This window comes from Phodopus roborovskii, unplaced genomic scaffold (assembly GCF_943737965.1).
Source record: "Phodopus roborovskii unplaced genomic scaffold, PHOROB, whole genome shotgun sequence".
In the NCBI taxonomy this organism is placed as follows: domain Eukaryota; kingdom Metazoa; phylum Chordata; class Mammalia; order Rodentia; family Cricetidae; genus Phodopus; species Phodopus roborovskii.
The window spans coordinates 5,636,957-5,652,626 of NW_026125391.1; positions in this window are offsets into that span (position 1 = coordinate 5,636,957).

A 15,670-nucleotide genomic window follows, 5' to 3' on the forward strand; every position below is an offset into this window, starting at 1 on the left:
GTATACACTCTTGTTTTCACTGAAAAAAAGTTCTCTTATACAATATGTCTGATTATGGTTTTTCCTTCTCCATCTCCTTCAAGTACTTCCTAATTTCCCTGCCTATCCAAATCCTCACAATTTCTCTTTTCTCACTCTATATCATTTGAAAGGAATCAATAATCTATAATAATAATATTTTAAAAATGAAAAGGAGAAGAAGAAATAAAATTAATGATATTATTGAGAAACAAAATAAAGAGCTAAAGAAAAGGCATGAAAAAGACATATAGATGTTGTTGATAACTACATACACTTACTGACATAGAAAACCCATGAAAAATAGAATTGGAAACTATTATATATAAACAAAAACTGTGAGTTAAAATAATAAAGCAAAAATGTCTTTTCAAATGATTTTAAAAAGAAAAACCTTCTAAAAATACTACTGAGTTCATTTTGTGATGCCCATGTATTACTACACTTAAATTGGGTTTTATTCTGTTGGTGGAATTTAATTTTTATTTTGCAAGTGTTTATCAATTGGAGATTGCTTTTCAGGTTAGAGATGGAGTCTTGTGTCTACCTTGCAGTACTTGGTTTCTCTCTGGCTTAAAACTATGCAAGTCCTGGACATGCTGCCACCGACTCTTTGAGTCCATATGTGTGTTAGTTCTCTTGTGTCTAAAAAGCCTTTTTGCTTTTGTCTTCCATCCCTACTGGTTCTTAAAATCATTCAGCCCTATCTTCCTGGGCTGGATTCCCTCAGCTCCTAGGGGAAATGTTTAATGTTTGATGGAGACTTCCCATTTATGTGTCTGTGTTCCAATTGTTCTCTCTCTCTCTCTCTCTCTCTCTCTCTCTCTCTCTCTCTCTCTGTCTATCTCTGTCTCTCTCTGTCTATCTCTGTGTCTCTCTTCTTCTGTCTCTCTCTCTCTCTCCACATTGTCCAGTTGTGGGCCTCTTTATTATTTCAGTCTACTGATAAAGGTAGTTTTTCTGATGATGGGTGTGCAAAGCACAGTTATATTAGCATAAGAGAACATAGTTAGGAGTCATTTCATTGCTACTTTCCCTTAGGAGAACCATTGTATTTGGTTTTACCCTATGTCTATGGCCCATCCAGTCTCAAGTTCTTGGACACTCAGGCAATGGGTTCAATCTTATAGAATTGGCCTTAATTCCAATTATAGTGTTTGGTCACTCCCGCATTTTTTGTGCTACTATTGTACCAGAATATCTTGGAGCTAGGCAGCCATTTAAATTGCAAGATTTATAGCCAGATTAATGCCTACCTTTATATACTCTGTTAGTAAGTAGAGGACTTCCCAATACCATGAGCAGTAGTCATTAGGGGTAGAGGTTTTAGGTAGGTATTTGCTAGTTTTTTCTGTGTTCAGTGAGTTATGTAGGTTTTGTCTTCAGCAATATGACCTTGAAATCAATTTGTGGAGAGCAACCAATAGCCTTGGCTGGTTTCCATGGGACTTTCCAACAACATGATTGGATGCACCTCATTCCAGAATTACAGGTTTTTGTTTGGTTGTCTAGTTGAGGCTTTCTCTCCCGTAGTCCTTACACCCAACCTTCTTGGTTATATAGATTGTACATACATACAAAATTCTTAACAACAAACATGCACATATTAAAAAGCATACCACAAATTTCTTTTTATGACTGAATTACCTCCCTCTTGATGAACTTTTTGTTGTAACTCAATCCATTTACCTGCAAATTTCATGACTTCATTTTTTCAACAGCTGAGAAATTGTCTATAGTATGTACTACATTTTCATTATTGAGTCTTCCTTTAACAGACATCTAGGCTGTTTCCTATTTTTTATTTTATGTATAGAATGGCAAATAACAGGGACAAGTGAGTGTCTCTGTAGTAGGATGAAGTGTCCTTGGGTGTATAACCAATAGTGATATAAGTAAATCTTAAGGTACATCTATTCCCACCTTCCCAAGGAACTACCATACTGATTTACAAAGTAGCTATATAAGTTTGAAATATCAGCAGCAATTGTGAGAGTTCTTATTATACATCCTTGCCACCCTGAATTGTCTTGTGTTTTATTGATCTTGGTAAATCCTGAGTAAGATGAAATCCAAAAGTAGTTTTGATTTGTATTTCTCTGATGACTAAGGATGCTGAGTGTTGCTTTAAGTGTTTCTTTGCCATTTTGTCTTTCATGTTTTGAGAACTCTATTTAGATCTGTACTCAAATTTTAATTGGGCATTCATTTTCTTGATATTCAATTTCTTTTGAATTTTGTATATATTTTATATATGACCCCTCTATCAGATGTGTGGTTAGTAAAAATCTTTTCCCACTTGTAGACTGTTTTTTTTTTTTTTTTTTTTTTTTTTTTTTTGTCTGAATGGTAGTTCCCTTTGTTATATAAAAGCTTCCTAGTTCCATGGCATCCTATTGATTAATTGCTGTTCTTAGTGCCTTTGCTATCTACATTCTATTCAGAAAGTATTTTCTTTTGCCAAAGATTTCAAGAATATCACCTTTCTTTCTTTCTTTTTCAGATTCAGTGAAACTAGCATTACATTGAGATACTTGATCTTTTCGGAGTTGAATTTTGTGTAAAGTGGTAAGTATGGGTCTATTTGCTTTATTCTACATGAGGCCATCTTGTTTGACCAGCATCATTTGTTGAAGATGCTGTCTTGTTCCTGTGTGTGCATTTCTAGATTCTTTGTCAAAAAATGTAATGTTCATAGGTCTGTGTATTTACGCCTACAACTTCAATGCTATTCCATTGATCAAAGTTTCTGTTTTTATGGCAATACCATGCTATTTATATTGTTATAGCAATGTAGTGCAATTTGAGTTGGGAATAATGATAATGATACTTTTTTTTTTTAGCTCCCCTGAGTTTTCTCTGTCTCTATATGTATCTGAAAATTGTGCAGTAAATTTATGTGAAGAATTTTGCTGGAAATTTGAAGGCAATTGCATTAATTCTTTATATTGCATTGTAGGGTGATCATTTGTTTACTATATTAATCTTAACATTTAATATACCTTCTTTAATTTCATTCTTTAATATTTTAAAATGTTATTATACAATTATTCTATTTGTAAGTATATTCCTTGTTTCTTGTTTAGTCCACTTGTCATTTCTATAAGAAGGCTACTGACAATTTTATGTTAATTTTGTATTATGCTATTTTGTTGGATGTGTTTATAAACTGTATCTCCTTGATCTCCTTCAATTGTCTTATTGGTCCAGTTAAGTCTCAGGTACATATAAGAATTGGTGTGGAGAGAGTGACCATTCTTGCCTTGTCGCTGATTTTAGTGGAAATGCTTTGATTTTTTTTCTGTTTAGGTTGATGTTGGCTGTGGGCTTGATGTAAATCATCTTTAATGTGTTGAGTTATTTCCATTGTCTCTCTGGGACTTTTTTTCATATAGAAGTTGTTTTATTTTTTTCCAAAGGCCTTGTCTGCATCTAATTAGATGATCATGTGGTTTTGCCTTGCAGTCTAGTTATTTGGTAGTTTATGTTTATTGATTTACATATGTTGAAACATCCTTGTATCTCCAGAATGAAGCCATCTTGATCATAGTGGATGATTGTTTTGATGTATTATTGGATTCAGTTTGCAAGTACTTTATTGAGAATTCTTGTATCCATGTCTGTAAAAGAAATTGGTCTGTTATTCTCTTTATTTGTTGTATCTTTTTGTGGTTGAAATATCAGGTAATTCAGGATTCACAAAAAGAATTAGTCAATGTTCATCTGTTTTATTTTTATAGAATAATATGAGGAATGTTGGGGTTAATTTTTTGAAAGTCTAAAATCTCCTGACCTTGGGTATTTTTGGTTGGTAATCTTAATTACTGATCTATTTCCTGGGGTTATAACTTCATTAATGCTAATTCAACCCTGGTATATTGTATATATCAAGAGATTTATCCATATCACCAAGGTTTTCCAATTTGGTAGAATACAGATTATTTTAATATGTTCTTAGTGTTCTTTAGATTGTCTCTCAGGCTGTTATTATATCCTTCTTTTCATAATTTAGCTAATATCTCACTGCCCTTCAATTAATTAGCTAGGGAGTTATCAATATTATTGATTTTCTCAGAGAACCAACTCTTTGTTTTATTGATTCTTTATACTTTTTCTATTTTATTGATTTCTCGCCTGATTTTGATTGTTTCTTGCTGCCTATAATCTTTTAGGGATGGGTTCTCATTTTATTTATAGAGCTTTCAAGTATGCTATGTTAGTAATATGAGACATCCCTCATTTTATTTTTTTTAATGTAGATATGCAGTACTGTTAAAATGTCTCTTCGAACTGCTTTCATTATGTTGTATAATGTTTGGTAAGTTATATATTCATTTTCATTTTATTCTAGAAAGTTATTATCTTTTTTTATTTATATCTTGACTTTTTTAATTCATTGGAGAATTACTCCTCTTTTTTGTACTTTGTAATCTTTCTCTTGTTTCTGTTATTGCTGATATCCAGCTTTAATTTCTGGTGGTCATAAAGGATTCAAAGTGTTATTTCATTTTTCCTGCAACAGGTGAAACTTGCTTTGTGTCCAAGTGTGTGGTCTGCTTTGGAGAATGTTTCATGAGGTGTAGAAAAGAAAGTATATTATTTTGATTTGGATGAAATACACTGTAAAAATGTTACATGTAATTTTTATAACATAAGCTCCAGAATTCTCTATTTAGTTTTTGTCTGGATGACCTGTCTATTAGTGAGGTGAGTGTATTGAAGTAGCATTCCTTTTTATCAACATGGCTGCTTTTGTGTTTGTTGCACAAATGTTTAGCTTCACAACATCTTCTTGATGAGTTTTCCCTTTGAAGAGTACATAGTATCCTTCCTTATGCAATCTTATTAATTTTTGTTTAAAGATTTTTTTGTGAGATATTTAGTTACAGCATCCTTTCTTTTAGATCATTTTCTTGCAGTATTCTTTAGCATTTTTTTTAACCCCGTGGTGATGTCTATCCTTGATTTTAAGACATTTTTTGGATCCAGCAGTATGTTGGATCCTGTTTTCAAATTCAATCTGTTAGCCAGTGTCTTTTTATTGTGAAATTAAAACCATTGATGTTGAGAATTATTAGAGAGCAGTATTTGTTGATTTCTGTTACTTTTTGTTATGATATAGCTCCCCACTATTGATGTATTGGTTTGATAGTATTTATCTGTTTGTCTTCTCACTTGCAGTTAAACTTTTAAACTTAGTTTTCCTTCTAACACCTTCTATAGAGATGGATTTGTGGACAGATACTGCTTAAGTTTTTTTTTTTTTTTTTTAAATCAGTGGGCAATTTTTCTTTATCTGTTGTGATTGCAAGTTTTACTGGGTATCTTAGTTTTGCCTGGCATCTGTGTTCTCTTACACTTCTTAGACTATCTAAAAAGCCTTCATGGTGTTTAGAGTCCCCACTGAGAAGTCAGGTGTTATTGTACTGGATATTCCTTTATTACTTCTTCTAGTATACAATGTTAAATCAATGTGAATGCATATACCTTAAATAGGGACTGGAAAACAAACAAAACTAGGAAAGAAAACCGACATAGCTACTTAGTGGCTTTCAACTCTATATTTTTCTATGTCTAAGAATCTAAAAAGTGTGGGGTAGTTAAGTCAGGGTATTTTATTTAAAATAATTTAGTTTTATTTTCATATAGTTTATTCATTACAAATGCTCCCATGAATGTCATATATGTGGTCAGGAATAATCACATTCATTGTGATCACTGTGGCTGTCCTCTATGTTCCCCACACTTTTTGTTCCCTATGACCCTTCTGTTGTTATCATATGAATTGAATGCACATGTTGATGACAGAGCAAACACAGTTTCGGTATAAAATAGTTCCAATTGATGATCTTCTCAAGAAGGTATGGCTTAATAAAGACTTTTAATCACTTAACTTGTCATTGCGTAATGAAAAGGAAATTCTGCTTTTGAGGCTCATTGATAATCAGTTTTCTATAAAAAATTCACAATGTGATTTTTTTCTGTTGAAATGAATTATTGCTATGCTCTAGCTACAAAATTAGAAACAGTAATCAAATAATTATACAATTGTGTGGAAAAACATCAAAACTGTTGTCTTTTTCAAGATGCTAAGTGGGTTTAATAGAAGGAACTCTTTTTTACAAGACGCTAAGGAAAAAAACAACAAGTTGCATTGAGAAAGAAATAGGAAGCTGATAAAAGAAATCTGAAATCAAAACAGGTACAGGCATGAAGGCCAAAAGCATGAGTGTGAAAGCCTGGGAGAGTAGACTGAGTCACAGGAAACAGAAATCTCATTTTTAGTAAGTTTTGAAAAGTTACTAAGGAATGCTAAATGAGTGATATTTGTGCTACAGATGGAAGGTAAGACATCTTGGAGATGAGAATTGCATGAAGAACTGTGAAGGCTAAATCGTCATGCTAAGGGAATTTTTCCTATTGAATTCAAGCTTTATAAGGATTGTGAGCATGACACATGAACTACACATTGGAAACTACCCTGAGTTCCCACAAAACTGTTGTTCAGTTCTTCCTTTTCTACATACATTTTTTTTCATGGATTTCCTCATTTAGATTTGATAAATAGAGACTGTGGTAAGAATAAATGTATCCCTGGAGCACAAAAGGACTTTGCGAACACATCCCCCATTGAGGGATAATCTAGAGACAGGAGAGAAGCCCTAGTCCCTACTTCACATGACCTGTCAGACCTACATGACCCCTACTGGATGACATTCCCCTACATATGGAATTGGGGTGGGGGGGATGGGAGGGTGGTTAGAGTGCATGTGAGAGGGCAGAGAGGGTAAAATTGAGGGAAGGAGGGAGGGAGGAAGGGAGAGGAAACTGGGATGGACATGTAAAATAATAAATTAAATTTAAAAAAAATGCTTTGACTCCAAAATTTAAGTTGAAGGACAAGTTACTGGGGAAAAGGATTTCTAGTTTTGTTTCCACAGAAAATGAAAAGATGTGGATTCCTTCCAGACTAATGTGGTTTGATCAAGCCAGACCACCTGAAACAGAGTACCAGGTGACCCTACATTCAAAAAGCTGGACAAAGCAGCCTGACAGACTACAGCCAGGATTTCTGAATCTTCTTCGTATCCCCCATGACAACGTCCCTTACCAGCAGGAAGTAGTTTGGAAAGAACAACGCCCAAATTCCCAAATATTGTCTATAAATGTTTTTTTTTTCATTTAAATGGACTTGTTATATAAAATAAAAAACAAAACAAAACAAGTCCAAAAAATAAAAAAAAGAAGTATTAATTTAAAGCAACATGGAAAGGAATCCAACTTTTGTTTACCTGTGTATGTATCTGCATAGGTTTGTACATGTTGCTTGTATGCATATGTATGTGCTGGTACACTTGTCTATAGGTGTACCTGTGAAGGCCAGAACTCAGCACTGAGTTTCTTCTTCTATTTTCACATTATTATTTGATTTTAATGAAACAGATTCTGTTATTGAACTTAGAAATTAATTATTATTTAGTTTGCCTGGCCACTGCTCCTCTAGGTTTCAACTCACTCTGATTCCTTGTAGTAGGGTTAAAAGTCATGCACCTGTGACAGTTTTGTACATTAGAGAACTGATACCAATGGAAGCCAATGCCTTATGAAATATATGTTTTTAAATAATAAGACTTTACATTTTAAGTTGATCCGTCATCCATGGGCTGCAGAATGAAGAGTGAATGCTGTTGCAAGAGAATGAAGAAGTGTTAATATCATTCTGCATTTCCATAGCTCTAAGAGAATTAAGTATTGTGTTAATGATTAGCAGTATCTTAAAGGAATCTCACTTCATGAGTAACTGTTTTAAACATTAGTCTTAAAATATTCAGCTAACCACTGTGGGCAGATGCTGTCATTCAAGGTTTAGTCCACTAATGGAACACATGCATAATAGATTTAGTGTCACTTGTAAGGTACTTGAGGTATTCTGAGCAGTAAGTTATGACTGTCTTCATTTTGCAATCACTGGCTACTTTATATCCTCACAATAGACTGGGCCTGTTACTGAACACTGTGAAGCCCAGAACTGGCTACCCATTTCCAGCTATGAAAATCTTTGAGGTGATCTCTTTTTTGATGCCATGCTCAGTTCTCTTATTTTACTGAGAATCTTGTATTTAGTATGACTAACCAAGACCCATCTTTGGAGATTCCATGAAATTCCAGAAGTCCTGAATCAGGAGGACATGCTGCTCCACACTGCACTTTTTTCCTTAAACTTCAAGAAGAAATTTTTGCCAATATTAGACTTCTCTTCTTTAGCTTCTAACTGCTGTAAGTCTCCACATTCCACAAAAAACAAACAAACAAACAAAAAACCCAAAAAGTATAACAGTTAATTATTTCAATTAGAATATCTATTTCATTGACTATCAGAATGCTTATAAACATTTTGTATAAATGAACTAAAACATTTGGAAAGTATAAAATAATTAATATAATCTTTACTTTTATAATTAAAGAGCAACAGTGTTTAAACATGAATATCCTCTGCTCCCAAACACACACACTACACACTAATGAAGAATGTTTCAATTCAGGACAGCAAATTAATTAAAATAATTCAGACTCTGAAAAGGCATATTTTTTCTATAAAGCTTAGTAAAGCACCAAGAATAAGATGGGCACTTACTGCAGATTAAATGGCAAGGGAAACAAGATACATCAGCTTATTTTGGGGTGCTGATAGTTAATGCTGATAGTTACCCAGACTGTAATGATAAATACTGAAAGTATTGGTGAAACACTTTTTCATGTGTGTCCCTGAGGGCTTTTGAGAGAGAAGTGACTTAGGGAGTGTTGTAATTACTGTCATATTGTTGTTAAGAGATATTATGACCAAGGTTGATTACAAAAGAAAGTACTAATAGTGTGAGCTTTCTTACAGTTTCTGAGGGTTAAGCTTAATCTATCACTATCATGGTGGTGACTGTGGTGTCAGTAGTCAGGCATTGCTCTAGAGCAATAGATAAGAGCTTAGTATGCACAGGTCTGGTTATGGGGGTGGAGAAGGCAATGAGATAGGGCTTGGGGTAGGCTTTTACAACCTCAGAGCCTATCTACAGGGATTCAACTTCTACAAAAAGGTCATACCTCCTAACCCACCCAAAACAAGTCTACCAACTGAGAACCAAGCATTTAAGTACATGAGGCAATCGTTGCTAGTCTCATTCCAAATATCACACAGGGTTATCCTCAACTTTTGTCTAGCGACTGTGTAAAGTGGGAAAAATGACTAAGCATCTGTGTTCTCCTTCCTCTCTTTCATGATCCTACTTGATGTGAACAAGTAGTCTGGAACTCCGACCCCCTATTGGCTTACCTGTCTATTTTGGATTATCTACTTGAATACTGAGTAAAAGTAAACCCTTCTTTATTTCCTTCCTTCCTTTCTCATTTCTTCTTTCTATAAGTAGTTGCTTTTTATCTATGAGGTTATAGTACTGAGAAAAGCAGCTAACACCAAGAGTAAAATCTTGTTCTGCCTTATATGATGGATTAGGCTGGTACAAGGCACTTCTGTGGGCACACACACACACACACACACACACACACACACTATGATTCATCCCCTTACCAGCCACGTGCCTGCTTTGGTTCCTTATCATTCTTCAAGTCAATTCATCATTGAAGTAGAATTTTAAGTTGTCTTCAAGTCTCTATCCTTTTCATGAACAGCTTGATTAACAGTTTGGCATAAGTGGCCTGGCTTTTGACCTGCCTTGGCTTTTAACCAGCCTGACTCATCAGGCTTAATCGTTTCCAGCTTTTGATTTAAAAAGAGAGATGAGTGACCCTTACTTCATTGGAAGATGTAAAAGCTACTATATTATTATTTATGGCTAAATTTCAATGTGTGTGATTCAGGAAGCAGGATTGTCTGCAGAGATAGAGAGAGGTTGTGGGGTAGTTAGTTGGCAGACTTGGCAGAGCAGAGATAAAATGTGTCCACAGTGTTTGTGTGGGCATGGTTCACTCACATTGCCCCAAAGAAATTTTAACAGGATGTCATAGGCACCTATCATAGGTATAATAATAAAGGCCACATTGTAAATGCTGTGAGATTTACCAAATGTTTGAATAATTAACAAAAGACGATAAAGAGAAATGAAATTAAATCATGCTGCTGCATAACTGTGATATTAATAGAAATTTTTGATGCAGATTGCTAAGGTATTTTAATTTGTAAAATAATGTGCATTTTGTGTAAATCCCAATGTTATGAATTATAATTAAACAAGATGTGCCTGGGCATTTCTCAGACATCCCAAAGTTATCTGTGGAAGTGTAATTAATGTATACTACATTTGCATCATCTTAAGAGAGAAACATGATGACCTTATACTCTGTTTTTTTTTCTATTAAATAATATATTCTCATATTCTACAATAGGCATGTGATCTCTAATTAGACATCCCAGTGTAAACTGTACAATAATACTGTGAAAGACATCTGGGTCTATGAATTACCTCAAAGATGCACAGCTGCTCCTTTCTACTTCTACACTTTTAATTAACAACAAGAACAACAAATAAATGAAGACCTTTAAGCACTGTTTATCTTTTTTTTTTCAGGGACCTGAAGAAAACTAAAGCCAATGCTGCTCATGTTATGCTAATCCTTGAGTAAATATCATTGGGACCACCCAGAATTTTTGCTAGAAATGCAAATTTTAAGGTGTGCCATTCAGATGTTTTATTTCTCTGACAAAGTACTGGATAGAACCAATTTAAAAGGGAAAGATGTATTTTTAGCCTATGTTGACACATATTTTAAGCTATCATGATGTGAGAAAGGAGTGATAGAGTGAGACAGTCAACTCACATCATAGAGGGCCATGAAGCAGCTATGCTGGTTCAAATTTTCTCCTTTCATTACATTCTGGCCTATGGCACAATGGACAATAATATGTACATTCAGGATGGATATTCCCATTTTAATTAAATATTTCTAAAACCATATTTGGAGACATATCTACAAGGGATCTTACTTACTCCTATGCCTTTCTCAGTCTAATCAAGTTAGTGGTCAAATTATCCATTATAGATACTTCTCCAGACCTAGCGAGTCATACTAAATTTCAAGAAAATCCCTTATGTGATGTATGAATATTGATGCTTGAGAAACATTGTCCTAATTCACACAGAATCTTAGTCTGGCAGCCAATTGCCATAGTCTTTATATGATCATGACAAAAGACCTGAAGAGAAGAGAGTTTAGTTAAGAAGAATAAATGAAAACCCAAGTGTATGGTGATTGAAGATACACAGAATGATGAAAGTAAAACACTTTAAAACAAGATCCAGAAACAAAGCCAACTGTTAAGAGAATGGGACTATTAATTATATGTGTCAGATTGACTGAGGCATTTGGTCAAGTGAGTCATGTCTCTGCATAAGATCCCAAAGTGAGCAGGTGAGTTAAGTACAATACCATACCTGATGTGGTGGTCCATCTCAATCAGTACTTTAAGAGACTGAGTGGAATGAAAGCCAAAGTAGGGAAGAAATCATGATGCATGATAAGTCAAACGAGGATATAATTCTTCTCTTTCTTGAGGATTACAACTAAATCAGTTGTCCTGGTTTTCAGATGTTTGTACTTAGACTAGAATTATGCCAACCCAGCTGGTTATTTAGTTTGCCAAATGAAAAGTAGGTTATCTTTCATCCTACTAAATTGCATGAGCCATTATATTATTTCTCTCTCCTTTTGTTTTCTTATTTATCCATTTCTCTGTACAACAATGGTTTGATTCTAAGAATATTTCTAGAGGAACTTGATTTCATTATGATCTCTACAATTGTTTCTAGAGTTTCTGCACTTGGCTAATATGAATCAAACTAAAGACATTAAAGGTTATTTTCAGTAATAGAGTACTAATAGTTGATGGTATGAATTGGTAAGAAAAATATTAGAATTGGATATGCCTAGCCAAAAATAATCAAATAAACTTTCAGAAAAATGGAACGGAATGTCTGGATATGAGATTCCTTTTAATTTTTTTCAACACCAAACATGATCATAGTTGGGTTGTTTCTAAATCAATGAACAAGTTTGCAAATGAAATTATTTGTAGAGAAATCTAAGTTCTTATCTGAACTAGAACATAATGGCCTAAAATCTTGCTCTTTTTCTTGGGTGAAACTCTTTTTCTCCACATTTGCAGATTTGAAGCAGAAGAAAAGCAACTGTGGGATTTCCTCCTGCATCTAGCATAGTTTGACTATAAGTGATGCAAGTCTGTTATTAAACTGAGGGTACTCCTTAAAAAGAATTGGATGCTATGGGCTGACATATGTATGTGTGTTTATAGAAGCACAAAAGTCCTCATGCCTACAGATTTCCAGGGGAGCCAGGGATGGTAATCCCAGTATTGGGATTTGAGAGGTCAAAGGAAAATATGTATAATCTGTTTTTCCACTCAGAAGGCTGGGTATTTAAGGTGATTTATAGCCTGAGGATATGCATTATCTGAAGGTTTATTCTATATTCAATCCCCCCACAACTAGGACTAGAGGTGGTTAGTTGTCTAAATGACACTTTATCTGCATGGCCAGGGGTTCTCACAAGCTCTCACAATCAGAATTAGAAATGGTTAATGACTCAAATGATGCCTATGTTATGTGAATTACCAATATTAGCCTAAAGACTAGGCCCTTGGGCTAAAAAAAGGTACCCTATGTCCAGAACTATGTTCTTGGAAGAAATCATATTTACTTTAAGTTGAGTCTTTACTCCCCTATCAACATGAGAGAACCCTAAGGTTGATATTTTCTAAAGAACCTATAATATTTTCTTCGGTGTCACTGGCAACCAATACATTATCAGTTTTCCTTAGAACCCATTATTAACACATCACTGAAGGCAGGGATAATGAATTCACTAGCCCTAGGATAAATGATAAATGGGTGTTTTATTGGGGAACAACTCACACAGATAATAATAAAGAACTGCCACAGCTATTTTCTGCTCTTCCAATCTGATCTGCAACCCAAGAGAGCACTACAAGCTCCCTGTCTTTCAATACAATCAACACCTGAAGACTCACCCAAAGAGGTATGGCCACTAACACAAATACACTGGCTGCTACACATCACACTGCTTCTGAAATCTAAGATTAGATTCAAGTCCAAAAAACCCTAATGGTAAAATCTAAACCATGACTAATAAGGAATGTGTGACTACTTTTATGTCAGTTTGACAGAAGGAATAGTTACCAAAAAGGAGCAAATCTGAAGTGAAAAAATGACCCCAGATGAATAGCCTATAGGGTATTTTCTTACTTAATGACTGATGAGGGAGCATCTAGCCAATTGTGAATGTTATTACCCCTGAGCAATGTGTTATCTCGAGACAAATAAGCCCTTTTCTCTCAAATTTGATTTTTGGTGCTAGTGCTTCATGGAAGCACAAGAAATCCTAACTAACATATAAATTTGTATCACCATATTAGAGAACTTTTGTGACAGAAAAGGTTATGTTTTGGGGAAGACTATTGAGGGAATGTAGAATTTTGGGCTAGAAAATCCACTAAGTGCTGACGATTCAGTCAGATGTTCTGTAAGAACTTGGAAGATAATGTTGATATCAGTACAGACGATGAAGTACTGCCTTGTGTTATTTCAGAGGTAATCAATGACTGCATTCACATTGATATGAAGAAGCTGTGGTGTCTGGTCAGCTTGAGCTGGAGTAAACTGTGACTCAAAAGAGATAAGCATCATTGAGGTGCAGTTTTCTCAGAAGTGTTTCCTCAGGATCAACACAGAGAAGTTCTGTTCCAGAGTTATTTAGATACCTGTCTAGATACCATTGTACAGGTGGCAGCTGAACTTGAAAGTGAAGGAGTCACCCAGATGGTATTGGTTTTTGAGATATGAAGGGGTCATGGAGAGGAGCTGAAGCTTGGCATTGTAAGAGGCTGATAGAGACCATTAGTGAAGGTACAGCCTCAGTAGCAATTGAAGGCCCATTATTGAAAGGATCATGCAAACAAGTTGAGGCTTGGCACTATGACAAGAGTCTAGGAAATGCTATTGGTAAGATTTCAAACCAGTTGTACTAGAAGACCCCAGAATTTTGAAGATGTCAATAATCATGGCATGTTCATCAAGAGTAGCAGTAGTTATGGACAGTAGTCAGCCAGATTATAGAAAACAAGCTGTGCATTTTGTAAAGAACAGAGCCAGAGAAGTGACCCAAAACCATTAGAAGGGTCTAATAGATCATGAGTGGATTCCATACATTAGACATTTAGTCATTTAGTCATTCACACAGTCAATTTGGTTTCACTTTCATCTAATTATGACTGTGCCTTGGCTCCTCCATCTTGAAGTAAGAAAGTATTTAATTTATTTTTGATTTTATAGGCGCCAATAGGTGAGTGATTGAATTTTATAATACATTTACAGTTTCAGAAGAGTCTTTAGATCTTTTTAAAAGACTGAACTTTACAATGTTTGAATTTGTAAAGACTGTGGGACTTTTTAACTTTTTAAGATTGCAATGTTTATATTGATGTGTGGTCTTGGAGATGAACAAAAAAGGGGATGGTTGTGCCTCAACAGTGGTGTATTTGTGTGTCAAGTTTGCAAGGGTTCAATTGTGCTGGGTAGTTTTATTCCAGCTTGACTCAGGGTATCGTCATCAGAGAGGAAGGTGTCTCAGTTAGAAAATGCCTTCATAAGCTCAGGCTGTATCCTAGACTTTAGGACATTCTCTTTGTGATTGATGGGGATGAGACCCAGTCCATTTTGACATAGTGGGTGGTGGTTGTAGGTGATGCCACTTCTGGACTGGCTTTTATAAGAAAGCAGGATGAGCACGCCATGCACAACAACCTAGTAAGTAGCATTCTTCCATAGCCTCTGCATGAGCTTCTCCAGGTGCCTGACCTATTTGAGTTCCTGTCTTTATTTCCTCCAATGATTAACAGTGATGTGGAAATGTAAACCAATAAACACTTTCATCCCCAATTTGGTTTTGGTTATGGTGTTTCATCACTTCAAGGGTAAATTAAACAATTCAAGTAGTACACTATGCTACAGCAGGAGAGCTCAAAGTTACACATTGAAAAAATGAAACAAAACAAACAAAAACCTAAACTCCACACACTCACTAAATCATCTATATCAAAAAAACTTATAACACACAATCCCTTTGATGGTAGTCTCTATAAAGAACCCCAATACACAAGCCAAACCTAATAGGCTTACATATTACACTGATTACATGTAACCCTTTACCACAATGCACTTGTTTTAAGGAACTAGAAATAATCAGATCTTTTCACAACTACTGTATTCTGTGAACTTACAGTACAGGGTACTAAAATATAACTGTGGTCCACTAGTTAGAACAGCAAGTTGTGGGGGCAGAGAATCAACAGAATTCTGTTCTAGTACATCTAATAGTGTGCACAGTGTTTTTCAAACTCCTGGGATTATGCCTCAAGGTCAAGAATACATAATTGGGATAGATACAAAAAGAATCTGGCAAACACTTCAGATTGGTTCTCAGAAACTTGTAGTAAGATTATTGCTATGCAAGTAAAGATTGAATGGAACCAACTAGAACTGCTTCTGCCTAGAACAAAACAAGTCAATATCAGTGCTTCACTCTTACAGGGATTCCTAGAGAGAAGTTT